The sequence below is a fragment of the Tiliqua scincoides genome, chromosome 5 (assembly GCF_035046505.1).
Source record: "Tiliqua scincoides isolate rTilSci1 chromosome 5, rTilSci1.hap2, whole genome shotgun sequence".
Taxonomy (NCBI): Eukaryota; Metazoa; Chordata; class Lepidosauria; order Squamata; family Scincidae; genus Tiliqua; species Tiliqua scincoides.
In genome coordinates this window covers 5,746,290-5,764,360 of record NC_089825.1, presented here as the reverse complement: position 1 = coordinate 5,764,360, position 18,071 = coordinate 5,746,290, and the positions used below count along the sequence as shown (strand labels likewise).

The 18,071-nt window shown below is 47.5% G+C and overlaps 1 protein-coding gene and 1 pseudogene across 9 annotated transcripts in view; both read right to left on the bottom strand.

The window, feature by feature from the left end:
* LOC136654387 (sodium channel protein type 5 subunit alpha-like) overlaps positions 1-18,071 on the bottom strand; it is a 319,548-nt gene that overhangs the window by 270,649 nt on the left and 30,828 nt on the right. The window lies entirely within an intron of this gene.
* Positions 5,411-5,527, bottom strand: LOC136654750 (5S ribosomal RNA; annotated as a pseudogene).

The following is an 18,071-nucleotide window of genomic DNA, read 5'->3' as shown; positions in this document are numbered from 1 at the left end:
GGCTGCTGATGGCTGCGGTGGCAATTGCCCTGCCCTGCCCTGCCCTGCCCTGCCCTGGGAGCTTCTGCAGCTGGGCAACAGCCTGAAGGAGCACGTGGAGCACACCCGCACCACACCTGCAGGCAGCTGCAAGCGCTCAGCAGCACCCCAGCCTGCACAGCCTCCTCTCAGCAGAAGATCACTTGCTCCTTCCCTCCCACAATAGTGATTGGCTGGCTCACCCTCCTCCCTCCCACCCTCTTGCCCCACCCTCTGCTTGCCTGCCCCAGATAAGGCGGGGCAATGATTCAGGCTGCTTTTCTGGGAAGAAATTTTTCCGCCTTATAGGTAAGTATCTAAGGTATATATTGTGCTTGTTCTCCAGGAACTCAGAAGAAACTCTTAGCAAATCAGCGCAACAACAGATATCAAACTACAAACCAATTTATGCTGAAAGACAAAACCATTGCAGAACAGAACAATCAAATCAAGAGAACAGCAGGATAAACAGACAGCACTTCTGTCTTAAGCTGGTAAGGAGAGCTCTGCTGCATTGTATTTTTTTTCTCCATTTTTTATCAATTTACATTTTAATAATTGCTGTTTTAAAATGAACTGTAGGTTACCTTCAGGATCTTTTCAAGGTTCAAATTAGACATGCACAATGGCATTGCTAGCTGATGCAGGGGATGAGGCCCGCACCAGGTGACACACAAAGGGGGGGTGATGCGCACTGGGAGGGTCACACACTAATATCTTGGTTTATATGAAAAATACCATCATGTTATTTACCATTCAATGTGTAATTTACAGCAGAATGCAATTTAAAAAACAGAGTGAAATATCTCCATTCTAACAAAAGTTATGACCAAAAAACCAGAAAACAAAAATGCAACTGTCTCGTGTAACTAAAAAGCACATTTCCTTAATTCAAAACAGATCAATGAGACTGACTGTCCAAAGAGCAATTGATGTTATTATGACACAACATGGAACCAATAAGGTGTTAGTAAAGTAATATCCTGGGGAGGGGGGGTGATAGCACAGGTGACCAAAATCACTAAAATTGCAGTTTATAGGAATAAGATCATCATGCTGTATACCATTCGATGCATAATTTACAGCAGAATGCAATGAAACGAACTACTTTGAAATAGCTCTATTCTGTCAAAAGGTAAGGCCAAAAGACCATGGTATATTACCATGCCCAGTACCCAGGTTTTTGCTCCACCCACTGCCTGCGAGGAAGTCCATCCTGGGGGTGATGTGCTGGCCTCCCACATCGGGTGACATAAATCCTAGTGATGCCACTGGATGTGCACAAATGAGTGCTTTTGGTCCTTGCATATTTTAGGTTTTTGACAAATAAAGCAAGGTTTGTGTGTATGTGGGAGTGAGAGAGAGAGAGAGAGACCATGCAGACAACAGACAACCATGGGGAGGAATAGGGGCCCTTAAGCATTTTGTCCCTGCTGCCTAACTGATCTCATACCTCTCCCCGTGTGCTATTTATAGTTTTAAAAAAATGGGTTTGGAACTGCAGCAAAGACTAGTTCTAACCCCCCACATGGTTTCAAGCTGTTTTGCAGCCCCCAATGCCAGCGCTATTTATCAAAAAAAAAAAATTACGAATTCAAGAGTCAAAATCTTGCATTTTTGCATGCATTTTGTTTGACCTTAAGAAAAGTGGGGAAGTAAGTATCTGAATAAATAAATAACAAAAATCCTCAGCTCCTAACTCCTCCCGCGTTTAAGGGAGGGGGAGAGAAACAGAAGCAATACTTCTCAGGATGTGCTAGTTCCACTCAATACTGCGCTAATCAGATCTCACTTGTTTGGGGGACCACATTTTAAGGAGGAGGCTGATGAACTGGAGCAGGTTCAGAGGAGGGCAATCAAGTGGGGTCTGGAAACCAAGTCCTGTCAGAAATGCTTAAAAGAGCTTGATATGTTTCGCCTGAAGAAGACTAAGGGGAGATATAAGAGCTGCCTTCAAGTATGCATCTGAAGGGCTGCCATGCAGAAGAAGGGAAGAGTCTACTATCTGTGGTTCCTCAGGGCAGGACTAAAACCTGTAACAGGGAAGGAGATTAAAGGTAGACGTAAAGAAGGATTTCCTAGTTTTAAGAACTGTCCTGCATTGGAACAGTCAACCTTGTGCAGAAACGGATTCTCAATCACTGGAGGCCGTCAAGTAGAGTCTGGAATGCCATTTGTCAGGGATGCTATAGCTTCCTTAGCTGAGCAGGGGGTGGGCTAGATGACCTCCAGTTCTCCTCTAACTTCAACATTCTATAACTGATTAGCAATCTAATAGTGGGCACCAAAAGTCATCGAGATATGCAATTTGTGTTACAAAACAAACATGTGAATCGGGGGGGGGGGGAGTCACTGGATTGGCAGGTTTTTTCACATGCCAGAAGGTGTGTCATCTCACACTTCTCCTCAGGTATCAGATGGGCTTAGGGATGGAACTCTCTGTTTCCAATCTATGCCAACTTGTGCCATTTCCTTTGATTTGTTGTTCTATTCTATTCTGCTAGAAAGCCCCAGTTTTTGTTTTTTTATGTCACTGGAAAAATATCTGTATTTAAATATACATTTAAACACAAGAAAAAACACACTTTTCAAGAATTTCCTATCCAAACAGCTGGTGTGATAATACATTGCAAAATATACATCTAAATATGTATTTTTCTACAGATGTATGGAATACATAGTGTTCATAGTCACATCCTTACCAAATAAAAATCTGATTCACTGGGAAGAGGTGTTGAACAGCATGCTCCATCATAGGTTTCAGCAACAGAGAAATATGATTATATTGCTAAGTGGAACATATGCTTTTTTATATTAATAAGTATGCATATAATTCCATATCAAAAAAATCACAACATATTTAACTGTAAAAGTGTTCCTAGGAGAAAGTTGGGCTGGTGATATCGATACTAGCCAATACGTACCTACCACAGGTGGTATTTTCCACAATTCAGACTGATCCACATTGAAAGATTTTCAGTAGCATTTTTTAAAGAGCCTTCCCTCCAAAATAACTATGTTTGGAAACAGGGCAGTGGTATCAAACACCCCCAGTACTCTTAAGGCCCTTAGTAGATCTTCTGATTCAAAATTAAATCCCGTACACTACTTGCATGGCCGGCACTCCACAGAACTCCTGACAGCAGAAAGGAAACTGTACGTGGAGACTGCAGAACTTCTGCCATCACCTGTACATTGGCCGTAGGGGCAGATCAGGGCAGGGACTGGGCCAGGCTCAGGGTGGAAGGGAGCAGAATTTCAGAGGCAGTCACATACTCTGAATTTTATCCCCCTTCGTAACCTGGAAGCTCTCCCCAAGTCTCTTTAGACTTATGCCAGTGAAAGAGCTGTGGGAATCCACAAAATCTGTGGGGATCCACTGGGGACCAGGCCGCCTACAGAAGGGTAAAATGTTCTTATCTCTCCTGGGCTGCCTGGTCCTCACACCAACCCACAGCACGCTGAGCTCACTGCATTGGTGTCACTGCATGCTCTGGGCTGGCCCTGGATAGGATCACGCCATAAAATTGTATGTATGTCTTTGACCCTAAGATTGAGCAGTAAACGTTTCGCAAGCCACGCATGCGACAATCCAAGCTGCAGCACTCTTACTAGTTACACTTGCTTAAGCTCATTAATTTCAACAAGAGGAAGCGCATGGAAATAGACACATGACAGATGCAGCCGAAACAAATAAATCTCAGCATTCTCGTAGTTTCTTTCTGGTACCCAGAAGATGCGCAGGCAAACAATGAGAGCATTCAGCCAATGTGACAAATGCAATATGTTCCCAAGCCTCCACTGTATTTAGTTTTCAAAAATTTTAGCTGCCAGACATCAGATCAAGAGAAGCGGCGCGTGTGTCTGTCATGCTGGCAGGACGCCTGATGAACAGCTGGGAGCAGAATTCTATCCATCCTAAACATGCAAAGACTCTGCTTAGCATGTGGACCTACCAGATGTCTCTGACACTTTTCGATGTTCTTCACTGACCACACAAACCCCAAGCCTTCTAGGTCAAAACGTAGGCACGTCCTCTCCTGGCATGCTTTGTGCCACAAAAACAGCGTTCCTGCTTTCAGAGGACAGCCCGCACTGGATCTTATCCCCTCTGGCAGCAGCCTCCCTGCTCCCTCTCTCTCGAGCTTATGCTGCTAAACTTGCTGGCGCAGGTCCGAGGAGACCCATTGTGGGTCAGGAGGCTTACGCATGGGTAAGGGGATTTAAAATCTCCTTTCCCCTGTTGAAGCCTCCTGACCTGCTCTCCCCCACACCATGGAATGCAGTGTTTGCCAGCTTGGCATCACTGCAACAGTTGTGGTGGGGGGGAGGGGGGGTGAAAAGATTGGGCTCAAAATCTTGTACAGAAAACACAATTCATACTGTGTATTCAATGTTTAATTTCAGAATTGCGGCTGGGCCCCTCTGATCTGTCCCCACCACGGTGCCATCGCTGCAGGGATGAGGGCAGTGCAGCTTGCACTGGGTGATGCGCATGGGGGGGAGGGTGACACCACGACACACCAAAATTTTTAAAATCTTGATATTTTTGAATGCCATCATGTTATATGTCTATTGATGTGTAACTTCATGCAGAATTCAAAGGCGCAAACCCCACTGAAATAGCTCTATTCTATCAAAAGGAATAGCCAAAAAACCAATGGGGGTGGGGCAATGGCACATTACCATGCCCATCACCTGGGGTGTTGCCCTGCCCCTTGTGTGGGAGGAGATCCATCCTAGGAGCAACGGACTGGCCTCCAGCAACAGGTGACCTAAACCACAGTGACGCCACTGCCCCACCAGGCTGCCTCCCCAACAAGTTCTTTTTAAAAGGCTCTCAAACAAAACACACAGCATTGCGTTCTACTCTTCTCGTTTTTGTAATACAAACGTCCAAGTAAACTGGCATGACCCTTAGAAGACTGCCCAAGGCAGGGTAGACAAAAGAAAGTTGCTCACATAATTAATCCAGGGAATTTACTGGCAATGGCCACACACTTACAGCCCAATCCTAGCCACACTTTCCTGGGAGTAAGACCTACCATAAAGGGATCTACTTCTGTGTAGACATGCACAGATTGGGCTGTTAGATGGCTTGAAAAGGGGACCAGACACATTAATGGAGGAATGGAGGTCTACCCATGGCTGTCACTAGCACCATTATGGTTTCAGAAGCCATGGTTGGCAACCTTCAGTCTCGAAAGACTATGGTATAAGCCTACAGCACCCAGTATTCCCAGGCGGTCTCTCATCCAAGTACTAACCAGGCCTGACCCTGCTTAGCTTCCGAGATCATGGTATAAGCCTTCAGCACCCGGTATTCCCAATCGGTCTCCCATCCAAGTACTAACCAGGCCTGACCCTGCTTAGCTTCCGAGATCATGGTATAAGCCTACAGCACCCGGTATTCCCAGGCGGTCTCCCATCCAAGTACTAACCAGGCCTGACCCTGCTTAGCTTCCAAGATCAGACGAGATCGGGCATGTGCAGGGTAACAGTTGCTGTCACTCAGAAGCCATGTTCCATAGAATACCTGCTGCAGGTGAGCACCGCCAGGAGTGGGCTCTTGCATTTGTGTCTTCCTCCTGGAGACACCTGCTTACACACTGTGGGGAGTAGGATACAGAACTAGGTAGGCTTTTGGTCTGCTCCTGCAGGACTCTTCTTATGTTCTTGCATATACTGATGCTGGCCAAAGAATCATAGAGTTGGAAAGGACCTACAGGTTCATCTAGTCCAACCCCCTGCCTGTAGCAGAAAATCCTGCTAGAGTATCTCCAGCAGAGCCTCTGCTGGAAGACCTCCAGTAAGGGGGAATCCATCACCTCTCTCAGCATTCAAGGGTGAAGCTGAGGGCATCCATTACTGCAGGGCAGCAATCAGCAATCACAAGAGCATAGAAAGCTCTGCACTCCCTTCAGGGCACGGCCAGTTGGAAGGAGCTCCCAAGAACCTGACCTGCAGTCAAATTCATGCTGCACCTTCCACGCAGTCTCTTCCCTTCCCCTTTCGATCCACTCCTCTGCTTCACACAGAAGCTCCTTATCCCTGCGCTCTGCTGATGTGACACTACCTCGCTGGGTGCTTGAAGGCCCTGCTGCAAGTCACGCCACACAGGTTACGGTGTTTCAAGTTTGTCTACAGATGGGAGCCGAGAAGACAAATAAAAAATTGATGCAGCGCCCTGGAGATGAATTGTTTTATTGCAAGCATGGGGTTTCATGGGCATGAATAATAGCCTATTTCAGCAGATGCCAACAGCCGCCCAAGCAACAGCATGCAGGGGCAGAGAATAGAAGCCAGAAAGAGGCAGAAGGTTCATGCATTTACTGGCCACAACTGCCAACAGTGTGTGTGTGTGGGGGGGGGGGGGGTGAGCTATGTGGCGCAGAGACAGCCAGGGTCTGTGCAGGTGCAGAACAATCAAGAGATCTGCACAGCTGTGAGTCAAGGACACGTGGTGTGTCCCTGTTTCTCCAAACTGTACTCGGAGGCAAAGACTAGAAATTTTGCAAGCTGGCACAGTAGTGTAGCTGGGGGGGCAACACAGTAGGTACAGCAGGTGAGCATCTTGTGAGCTCTGCCTATTTCCTCACAGTTGCTGTCTGAGCCTTGCCCCAAATGGCTCTGATGGCGAGTAAGAGGCCACTTACATTGCGCATTGCAGCTCCCCCATACTTACCTGCCACCCACCCTCCAGCTATGCTACAGAGCTAGTGACAGCCCAGGAATTGTAGCTGGTGCAACCACACATATCACCTTGTTAAATCCTTGCATACTTGGAAGGCAGGTGAATATCATCTCCCATTTGACTGATGGGAGACAGAGGGGAAGAGGCCAAAATCTGCCCAAAACAACCTCCTGAGGGCCCGGGAGGTAAGAAATTGGGCTTCCTAGATCAGAGTGCCCCTTAGAGTGATGCAACTTATGGCACAGTACAGTGGCTGAACTAGAGGGGCTACAAAGCACAAAACATACACCCCCATTGCCTGGAATGGCTCGGAAGGGGGGCCCGTTGCACACATTGGCAAGGCTCCCTACAGGACTTCGTGCTTTGCACCCCCTCTAGCTACGCCACTGCACAGGGTAGCTCTGATGGGGGCTTCTCAGTAAAAAGAAGAAGAAGGTGGTCCTTGTCAGAGCAGTTCTACATCATTACATAGTATCATTTTAGCAGGCCTTTGTGCTAAAAAAGAGGGGGATGACGGGTGGTTCATGAACCTTTGTGTGTCGTCCCCCCATTCCCAAAATGGCCTCTTAGTTTTTCCACCAGAGAACGTGGCAGTGAAACGTGGGGAGAGGAACATCTCACTGGTTCTGATGGAAAACGGAAGTCCTGCTGGGCCGGAAGAATGCTCTGAAGCAGGATAAAACCAAGTCAGCAAGGTGAGAACTTGGAGATAAGAACACAATGTTCCTAGTCAGAGAGGCACTAAAAATGCAATGACCACAACCAGATATGCAGAAAATTTTTCTCCAGATGAAGAAAATGACTTTTTAAAGCAGCCCAACCAGGTTCATGGCTTTTGCAGAACTGATGTTACATGATTACACGACAGCTGAGTCTCCATTTTTGGTTGGGGCCTGGCTCTGTGGCAGGCTAAAATCACGAGTGTGCTGTGCGGTGGCGGTGGAGTGAAGAGTGTTGGCCTACAGGCCCATGTCAGAGAAGAGTTGCCAAAGGACCAGAAACGAACTTGGCAAACGGACATTTCTGCTACCTATTAGGGGAAAAGTATGGCATCCCCCAGTGGCGAGGAGGTTCAACTCTATTTTAAAAAACTAGAAGTCCCTTTGGATCAGCGTTTTCCATGTCTCTACATGCAGTGGTGTAGCTAGAGGTGGTGCAAAGCACTGTTTTGCAGGGATCCTCACCACAGCGTGCAAACGGCCCATCCCTCTCCCCTTCAGAGAGCAGCAAAACAGAGGCTGCAAAACGGAGGTACATCTCTGTGTCCCCCCCCACGCCTGGAATGGCTCCAAAGGGGAAGGGGGCCGCTTGCATGCCACGGTGAGGCTCCCTGCAAAACTTTGTGCTTTGACCCCCTCTAGCTATGCCATTGCCTACACATATATGGCAAAACTGTACACTTTAGATCAGTGATTTTCAACCGATGTGCGATGGCACACTGATGCGCCGCAAAAGGTACACAGGTGTGCCATGGGAGTTTGAACACAGCAGTTGAAATTGTTGAAAAACTCTTCCAGGTTCTGTGGAAGGAAAAGGAACAGACAGTTTGTTACTATAGACCAGGGGTGCCCAAACCCCGGCCCTGGGGCCACTTGCGGCCCTTGAGGCCTCTCAATGCGGCCCTCAGGGAGCCCACAGTCTCCAATGAGACTCTGGCCCTCTAGAGATTTGTTGGAGCCCACACTGACCCAACGCAACTGCTCTCAGCGTGAGGGCGACTGTTTGACCTCTCGCGTGAGCTGTGGGATGAGAGCTCCTTCTACTGCTTGTTTCACGTCTGTGATGCAATAGCAGCAGCAAAGGAAAGGCCAGCCTTGCTTTGTGCAAAGCCTTTTATAGGCCTTGAGCTATTGCAAGACCTTCATTCATTCATACAAGTTCATCTTCAATATATTCATTTATGTAAACTTATGTAAATTTATTCAAATTTTAAATGTAAATTAATTCTTTCCCCCCCCGGCCCCCGACACAGTATCAGAGAGATGATGTGGCCCTCCTGCCATAAACTTTGGACACCCCTGCTATAGGCAGTTGCCCTAAAAACAGCACCACAGAACCCAGAAGAGTCTCCTGGAAGAGGCAAAGACCATAGAGAAGACCACAGAGGTCAATGTGCCATGAGAAGATAAATGTTAAAAATCACTGCTTGGCATGTTTTCTGTGGGTCTCACAGGTGTTGGCAAAATCTGCTTCCTAATCAGGTAAAAAAAATGCCTGCTGGGAGTGCAGTTAAAAGAACTCTGGATAAGAAATCACAAGTGTAAGGAGTTCAATTGCAACTATAGGTTTTCTTCTCCCAAATCAGAATATTGACTCGTGTATCTCACGTTTGTTTACTCTGCATAGCAGCAGCTCCCAAAAGCTGGTACTTTGGCAAAGTTCTTGCCCACTCTTTCTAGCCATGATTGGTATCTCAGAGGCAGGGCTGGTCCAAGATCTCATGGCAGGTTTCCAAATGCTGCCTGCCCCTAATCTGGTGATGTGCCGGCCTCTGTTCCCCCCCATCCCCTGGATTCGGAAAAAAGAGCGGGAAGAGGTGGAATTGAAAGTGCGAAGGAAACAAGAACGATAGGCTCGAGTGTCTCTGACAGTCTTGCCCACCCCTCTCCTCTCCTCCATACTATGACTTCTGCACTGTCGCACCTTTTCCTTCTCCATTCCAGGGAGTGGGGAGAAGTAGGAGAAAGAGGAGCAGTGGAGGTGAGTGGGCAGAAAGAGGGGAGACTCCCTGCCCACTTGCTACCTCAGGCAAGCACCTCAGTTGGCCTCATGGATGGGCCAGCCCTCACTGAATTTGATAACTTCTGCATACAAAATAGGTGCTCCACCACTCTGAAATCCAAACCTTTCAATGAGAATTTCCAGAACCACACAGACTCTGGCCCATGCACAGGCTGCCACTGTGACAAGTCTAGCAAGTCCAGAAACTGGGAAATATTCTCCAAGGAACAAACAAAACCCCACAAGTCAACTAATTGTGCATCATATAGTTAAGAAACAAAGTATAGTTAAGCATCCATGGATATTAAGTAACTGAAATTCATAATTAAGGCATAGATTCAAGGACTGGCTGGTTTCACTGCATGTGTGAAAACACTCATTGTGTCCAATTCTGGGCACCTCCCTTTAAGAAAGACATGACCAAACTAGAGCAGGTTCAGAGGAGAGCAAAAATGAAGATCACAGGGCTGGAGAACAAGGACAGGTTGAGGGAACTTGGTATGTTCAGCCTGGAGAAGAGAAGGCTGAGGGGATATGATAGCGCTCTTCAAATATCTAAAGGGTGTCATATGGGAGATGGGAGAAATTTGGTTTTAACTGCCTCTGAAAGTAGAAGTAGAACCAAAGGGTACAAATTGCAAGAGAAGAGATTCTGATTGGACATCAAGAAAATATTCCTGACAGAAAAGGCAGTTCGACAGTGGAACAGACTGCTGAGGGAGGTAGTGGACTCTCCCTCACTGCAGATCTTCAAGCAGAAGCTCAACAAACAGATGCTCTAGGGGGATTTCCTGCTACACATGGGGGTTGGACTAGATGACCTTTTAGGCTCCTTTCAACAATATGATTTTATGAAAAGGGTTGGACAGCAATTAAGCCTTTGGGCTGCAGAATTAGTGAGCCCCTCCATCCCAGAAGGTAAGAGTCAGAGAGCTGCTGTTCCCCCCCCCCAGCAGTATGCAAGTAGAAAGCTGCACATCATGTCCGATCTCTAAGATGGAGATGACATGTGCATTTCCAAGCACTCCGGAATCTTCCCCCATTTCCAAATTCTGCTTTTCCAAATTTAAATGGCACTACTCCTGCTCCCGGTAGCGAGAAGGGACACACTTCCCCTCCCAGTAGCACAACCTGCCTTCCTCAGTGACTGGCCCCCACTGCCCTGCAGCTACAGAAAGATGCAACCCCCAGATTCCCTTCATGACAACCTTGGTGACAAGTTGACAGTGTGCCAACTGCCTGCCTTCTGTACCCGTTTGCCTGCTCCCATTTCCTTCAAGGCTTCTCTCTCCTGTGAAACTGAGCAGGTCAGGGGAGTCCTTGTCGGTTTCGCTGATGTTCCTCCTCCCTTGGTATTTCTTGGTTTTAAATTATGCAACCACAAATACAGAAGCAGCAGGGAGACTTTGCAAACATAAACTCATTAAGTACCAGGAGAACCTGAGTGTGCAGATCCCATCCACAAAGTCTTTTTAAGAAGCATGCACAAGACTGAACCAGGTGTCTCCTTCTAACAAGCGAGAAGGTACTTTGACGATTCACAGCTGCTGCATCACGCTGGCAAGGCCTGGCTTGATCACCTCACTCAAAAGGCAGATCTGGTGGGCAAATTCCTCTGACAGCACTGGGCTACGTATGTTGTTTGAAGAGCTGTAATTCCACAGATGCCCAGCATCTTGTCCCTTCCCCTGATGCGTATCACTCAGGTTGCTCTCAACAGAAGGAGAACCACAGCTCTGTGCAAGGTCTGCACCCAGTTAGATGCTCTCGTCATTCTTGTTTGCTTTTCACTTCCAATCCCACCTCATCCCTCTCTTCCTTTCCTGATCCACGGAATGGGGGGAGCAGAGGGTGGCACATCATGAGATTGAGGGCAGACAGTATCTGGCAGGCTGCTGTGAGGCATCAAGGATGTCTCAAACCAAGAGGCCTGCCCAGTCACCGTGCACTCTGGGCTGCAGTTATATTGCAGTGCAGAAGCTGCTTAGCAGGAACCTTAAGGACAGCCATTGCGCATCCTGCCTTCTCTGCTCATGCAGGAGGCAGAATGATGAGTCCTGACATGGCTCAATATATCGGTCTACAAAAATGAATCATCCAGAAAAGGATGGGGAGGAAGCAACAGCTCTTAAGCACGGCAGCTCCGCTTAGCGGCATGACTTGGTTTGCCCTTGATGGGAACAACGGAGGCGCCAGAAGCCAGCCTTGTGCCTTCCTTGGCAGTGACCCTCCTTCCCACAGCTTGCTGAAAACCACAGTGTGCCAGCAAGGGAGCCCCAAACCAGCACCCAGATAGCTGACAAGCCAAGCTCTCCAGGCCGTCCCTGCTACATGTTGCATGGCTAATGCACCTAAGAGCCTTGGGGGATATCGCATCCGTTATGACAAGCCAGAAAAAGCCCCATGTTCTGAATGCTGAAGCTCGCTTGTGTATTTTCTTTTACATTTTTTTTAAGATGGGGGGGGAGATGTTGCTACTCAGACATACAACTTGTACTTTCAGATGAACTGGCAAGTCATTCCCCCCCCTGCCCCGTTCATCTCTTCCATTTCATTTGTTTATCTTAAATGTCCCTGTTTTAACCATTCACGTTTCTCCTGGGGCAGCTTAACTGATTTTCTCAGGTTCAGTGATAAGGACTTCCAATGGAAGAAGTGAAATCTCTAAGGTTGCTGCCCCCAAAACGAAAGATTCTGTTTCTTTGGGTAGGTTGTGCACAAAAAGTAAAAGTCATCTTTAAAAAGCCATTAACCAACATTAAACTCTGTCTGTTTATTAAAGCAAACCCATGGCAAATCCCTTGCCTCTACCCAGGGTGTCTCTAGTCTACCATCCGGAGTGAGAGTGACTACTTCCACTTTAAAGAGGAGAGCAGAGGCAGTTTCCTGGGATATCTTCAGAGGTCCTGCTGTGAAGAACATCCCAGTAACATCTGGACCACTTTAGAACACCAAGTGCTCCTTGGTCCGGTGCAACACCAGCCTAGGAGGGGCGCAAACGTGCCGTAAAGCACATTTGCGCCTATTCTGGAGTCAGCTGGGCTGATGCAAGGACATGCGCCAACCTGCAGAGGCAGCATCCAGCCTCTGTAGCACCAAAACCAGGTAAGTCTGCACTGGCCAAGTTCATGAGGAGGGTGGGGAGAGGTGGGAAATAGGCGTTCCGGGGCAGCAGGAGGGTGGGTGGGTGGCACGAGAGCGGGGGTGGGGCCAGGACCCAGCAATTATGCCAGATCCCGATCCTGTTCTTGGGCAGCTAGGGCCAGCTCCAGGCTGCTCAGACCTGCCCCATCTTCTTGAGGTGGCACAGATCTAAGTAAATCCATTGGGGTTGCAATGGCTCTCTCCAGGATAAGGGGAAGTGATTCTGCTTGCCCCGGGCTGAGCCACTTGCAGCCCAAAACTCACGTTGAATATGGGGCAGGCCTGCTGGCCTCCCTGTTCCAGTGCAAGTCAGGATTGGGCTGTTAGTCCTTCTAGCCTGCATGTAAATCTCCTTCACTTGCCATTTGAAAGTTTCAGATGCCAGTTTCTATATTTTGCACCATTACCAACTTCTGAACATTGGAAAGGGTGGCTTCTGGATCCAAACAAGGGAGCATCTAGTCCAAAGCCTCCCACAGTGACCAGTCAGATGCTTCCAGTACTCTTTCAAGCAGGGCACAAAAGGACCTGTTGATCGTCCCCCAGCAACTGGTATTGGCGGCATTCTGCCTATGGACACAGAGGGTCTATTTTGCTATAATGGCCCATAGCGATCGATAGACCTTTCCTTCTCTGTGAGTTTGTCTGACTCCCTTTTAAAACCATCTAAATTAGTGGCCATCACCACATCTAGTGGCAGCAAATTTCAGAAAATCAATTTCTGCATTGTGTGAAGAAGTACTTTAGTCTGTCCTGATCAATTTCATTGGGTGACCCAGAGCTCTGTCATCATGAGAGAGAAAAGAAGCACTCTCCAATCCATGCCCAATTTTATAAACTTCAATCAAGGGGTCTTTTTTGTCTAAATCAAAAAGCCTCATGCACCACTCTGTCCTTGATAGGAAGGTCTTCCACATTTGGGTTGCCCTATTTTGCACTTTTCCAGCTGTATGATCATCCTTGTTTGAGATGGGGCAACCAAAACCATACACACTGTTCCAAACACAGCCTGACTCCAGATTTACATAAGTGGAACATATTCCCTTTCCTAACAATCCCTTATAAAGCATTTTCCTTTGATGTTTAAGAATACCAGTCTTGTTAACAAGCCTAGAAAAGAGAAATGGGAGGGGGTGGGCCATGGAGGGTCTTGCCAGCTTTGATTCAAAAATGCTGGTGACTGAACAAGAACATGGGGGAGGGGGATGAGCAGTCCCCACAGGTGAAACAGAAGCAGAGAAGGTGACAAGCTGTGGGGGGGGGGGAATAACACAACCCTTAAAGTCTCTCAAACAGCAGGGTTCAAAATAGGGCACTAAAGAATGAGCTCAACATCCTGGAGCCCTAGTGTGCAGAGATCCAACTATACCCATAAGTTTGCACACACTGAAAATTCCAGCTTGACTGAAAACAGTTCTTTGGCTTTAACATGCACAGAAACTGGCAACTGGCCTAGAGGTTAAACAGCAATAGGTTAAGTTGTTTTATCAGGTCAGCTGGCAACCCTAAGCACGAACACCAGGAGCAGAGCCAAGGCAGAGTTGCATAGCCTGGATGCAACAGGAGAGGAAACTGAACACTTTCCACGTGCGCTGCCTCCGATGCATCCTCGGCATCACCTGGCAGGACAAAGTTCCAAACAACACAGTCCTGGAACAAGCTAGAATTCCTAGCATGTATGCACTGCTGAAACAAAGAAACCTGCGTTAGCTCGGTCATGTCGTGAGAATGGATGATGGCCAGATCCCAAAGGATCTCCTCTATGGAGAACTCGTGCAGGGAAAGCGCCCTACAGGTAGACCACAGCTGCGATACAAGGACATCTGCAAGTGGGATCTGAAGGCCTTAGGAGTGGACCTCAACAGGTGGGAAATCCTGGCCTCTGAGCGGCCCGCTTGGAGGCAGGCTGTGCAGCATGGCCTTTCCCAGTTTGAACAGACACTTGGCCAACAGTCTGAGGCTAAGAGGCAAAGAAGGAAGGCCCATAGCCAGGGAGACAGACCAGGGACAGACTGCACTTGCTCCCAGTGTGGAAGGGATTGTCACTCCCGAATTGGCCTTTTCAGCCACACTAGACGCTGTGCCAGAACCACCATTCAGAGAACGAAACCATAGTCTTTCGAAACTGAAGGTTGCCAACTAACTAGTTGCAGAATGAAACCTAGAAAGCTGGGATAATGGAAGCAGAGCAGGATCTGTCAGTGAACAGGAGGAGCCGGTAACCTTCGCAACCATCAGCAATAGGAACCAACTTATCAGGACCACACCACTACCCATCAGGCATACATTTGCAGGTCTTAAATGCATATGCAAGATGTATCACCACTCTTATGAGATTATCTGACAGAAATCTGTAGGCTGGGATGAACATCTGATGGATGTAACCTTTCGCAACTCCATCAAAACTGATGCAATTTTAAACGGGCATTCCCACCCCCAAAGGCAACATAGGGACAATATATGGAAGCAATAATACAGAGTGCCCACAAAAACACTCCCTGATTTGCATGTTATACTTACTTGAAATCAGGGAGTGTTTTGGTGGACACCCTGTATAAGAGGACAGGAACCACAAAACCAGGGCCTGGCCACTTGGAGTGGGTGGGGCAACACAACAATTCTGAAAATGATCTTGGATGGCACTCCTGTCAGCAGGCAGGTAGACAAACCAGGACAGTTACTAGGATTCCAGAGTTAAGCTAGAGTCAACAATTTTACAAGACCAGCAGGAAACCTATTGGCCTCTGATGTCACCTGACCCAAACAAATTTTGTAGCTGCAGTGCCATCCTCTGCCACCCTGCAGTGAAAGAACTGTAGTGCACTCAAGGACAGGCAGGCAGCTCCTCCCTCCAGCAGGCTACCATGTTGGTGGAGAGAACAACACTCTAGTCCAGTCCCCCACCACTCCTAGTATACAGCAGGTCAATGAAGCACATGCTAAATGCAAGGGGTGGGGGGTCAGATAGCCAGTGAGAAGTAAGTAAAAAAACTCCCAGTAGGCCATTTGATTGCTTATGGATCTCCTTGGGGCCACACTAGCTATTTTGCTGGTGTAAGTCCAAGGAGAGGATGGGGGTGGGATGCGTTGGACAAACGGAGATCGGATTTGGCTTGCTCATTTGCTATGAAGATCCACTCCCTCCAGCCCACTGACCACCCCCTGCCCTGCCTGTGGACCACCCCTGTCACCAACATACATGCTCAAGTGTGACCTGGATGGGGCATTGGTGCACGCAGGGAATCACGGATTCTTTTGTGCTTGGCATTATGGTGGTGTGCCATTTACGGTGACAGAACATGAGTCCTGCTGTTGTAAAGGGCAGATAGGATTGGGCTGTTGGTTACCTGCAAGGCTCCCTAGTCTTCATCCATTGGTACCATACCCATCATTCTAGTGAACAAAAGCCACAATTCTCAAGATCTGTTTGCTGGGGAAATTTTTCTACAGGAATGTCAGTGACAGAGCTAATTCTCTATCTGACAGAACACTTGAACTTTATTCTTGACATTTAAGTATCTAAAACATTGGGCAGATTCTAAATTAACACATCTCCTTCATTGCTGCCAGGGAAATCCATTTGCTCTCCTCTCTTCTCTAAAGCCACTGACCATTGTGAGATGTGCAAAGAGTACTCTTCCTGCCTCCTAGCTGGACACAACAAATTGAAATCAATGGGCATTGATCTCAATGATAGGTTTCTATATTTAGCTGGCTGTTTAGTAACCAAAGCATAGAAAGAAAATCAATAGGGCCGCATTACTTTTTTCAGAAAAGAAGATGCCTTCACATCCTCTGCCCTTAAAAAAAAAGAAAAAGAGAGAAGAAAAAGAATGGAAAATTGTCTCGATGATGTGACTTCCCGAGTTACATGGGATTCAGGATGCAAACACAATTGTTTATCCATCCCATCACTGGATTTTTCAGCCTGACTTCACATCACATATTATTGATCAGGACAGATAAAGAAAGTACTTCTTCACACAATGCATAATTATTGTAGGAAATTTACTGCCAAAAGGTATAGCAATGACTACTGGATTCAGAAGGGGAATTATGCACAGTCGTAGAGGAACCATGGGCTCATCTTGGGACATGATGATTACACACAGGGCTGGTGCCAGGCTGTCTTGTGCCCCAGCAAGGCTCACTATTTACACCCCCCAACATATTTCTTCATCTTTATAATTAATTATATTCCATAGCACTGTTATGATATTCATATTAAAATAATATATATACCGCCAATTAAATTTTTTAAATGGGTTTTTAAAAAAAACTAATCTGTATAAAACTGTGCCTCCAAAGGTCTGCCCCCTAGGAGACTGCCTAGTTGGCCTAATGATAGTACCGGCCCTGGTTACATGGAACTGCTATTTTCAGTGGCAGTCTACCTCTGAATCCCAGTTGCTTTGAAGAGCTTCCCAAAGCTGTGTAGGAGCTTCCCAAAGGCTTCTGGTTGGCAACTAAAGAAAGCAGGATGTTGGACAAGTTGGCTTCTTGATGTGATCCAGCAGGGCTCCTTCTATTACATTTTTAGGTGTGCACCAAGATTTTAAGTGCAGTTTCTCAACAGAACATGTGAATGAAACAAATGTGAAGTTGGAAACATGCATGTTGTACAGGTGCATTCAACATGCAGCTGGGACTGGTTGCAGCTTCCCTGGCTGACAAACACTGGCTTGTTACTGAATGGTGTGTGAAACAGGGTGAAACAGACCTTAACAGAAAGCATCAAAATGTTGTTCTAGCACTGAAAACTAGGACTCTTCTACGAGGCATTTATTTGGGCCCAGATGAGTGTGTGTGTGGAGGTCTTGAGCAGAGCTGGTGGGTGTGATCCCAATCAGCCCTTTCTGTGCATTCCAGTATCGCATTTGCCTAGCATTAGTGTGTGCCTGCACAATCAGGTATGGGCTTCCATACCCTGGAAAATGGGGAGTTCCAGGCAGCATGTACAGGACCCATCACATGTTCAAGTGCACACATGTAGGTTCCATGCAAACACAACCCTTGAATGCATGGGTGTTGGGCAGGACCAGTGAGTGCAACCAGTGGTGTCACTAGGGTTTGTCACCCAGAGTGGGAGCCAGCATGCCACCCCTATGACGGACCTCTACCCATGCAGTGGGCAGGGCAACGTCCCAGGCAGTGGGTGTGTGAACCAGGGGACATCCACTAAAATTGAGTGTTGGGAGAGTTAGAACAGACAAAAGAAAATATTTCTTTACTCAGCGTGTGGTTGGTCTGTGGAACTCTTTGCCACAGGATGTGGTGACGGCAACTGGCCTGGACGCCTTTAAAAGGGGATTGGACAGGTTTCTGGAGGAAAAATCCATTACGAGGTACAAGCCATGATGTGTACGCACAAGCTCCTGATTTTAGAAATGGGTTATGTCAGAATGCCAGATGCAAGGGAGGGCACCAGGATGAGGTCTCTTGTTATCTGGTGAACTCCCTGGGGCATTTGGTGGGCCGCTGTGAGATACAGGAA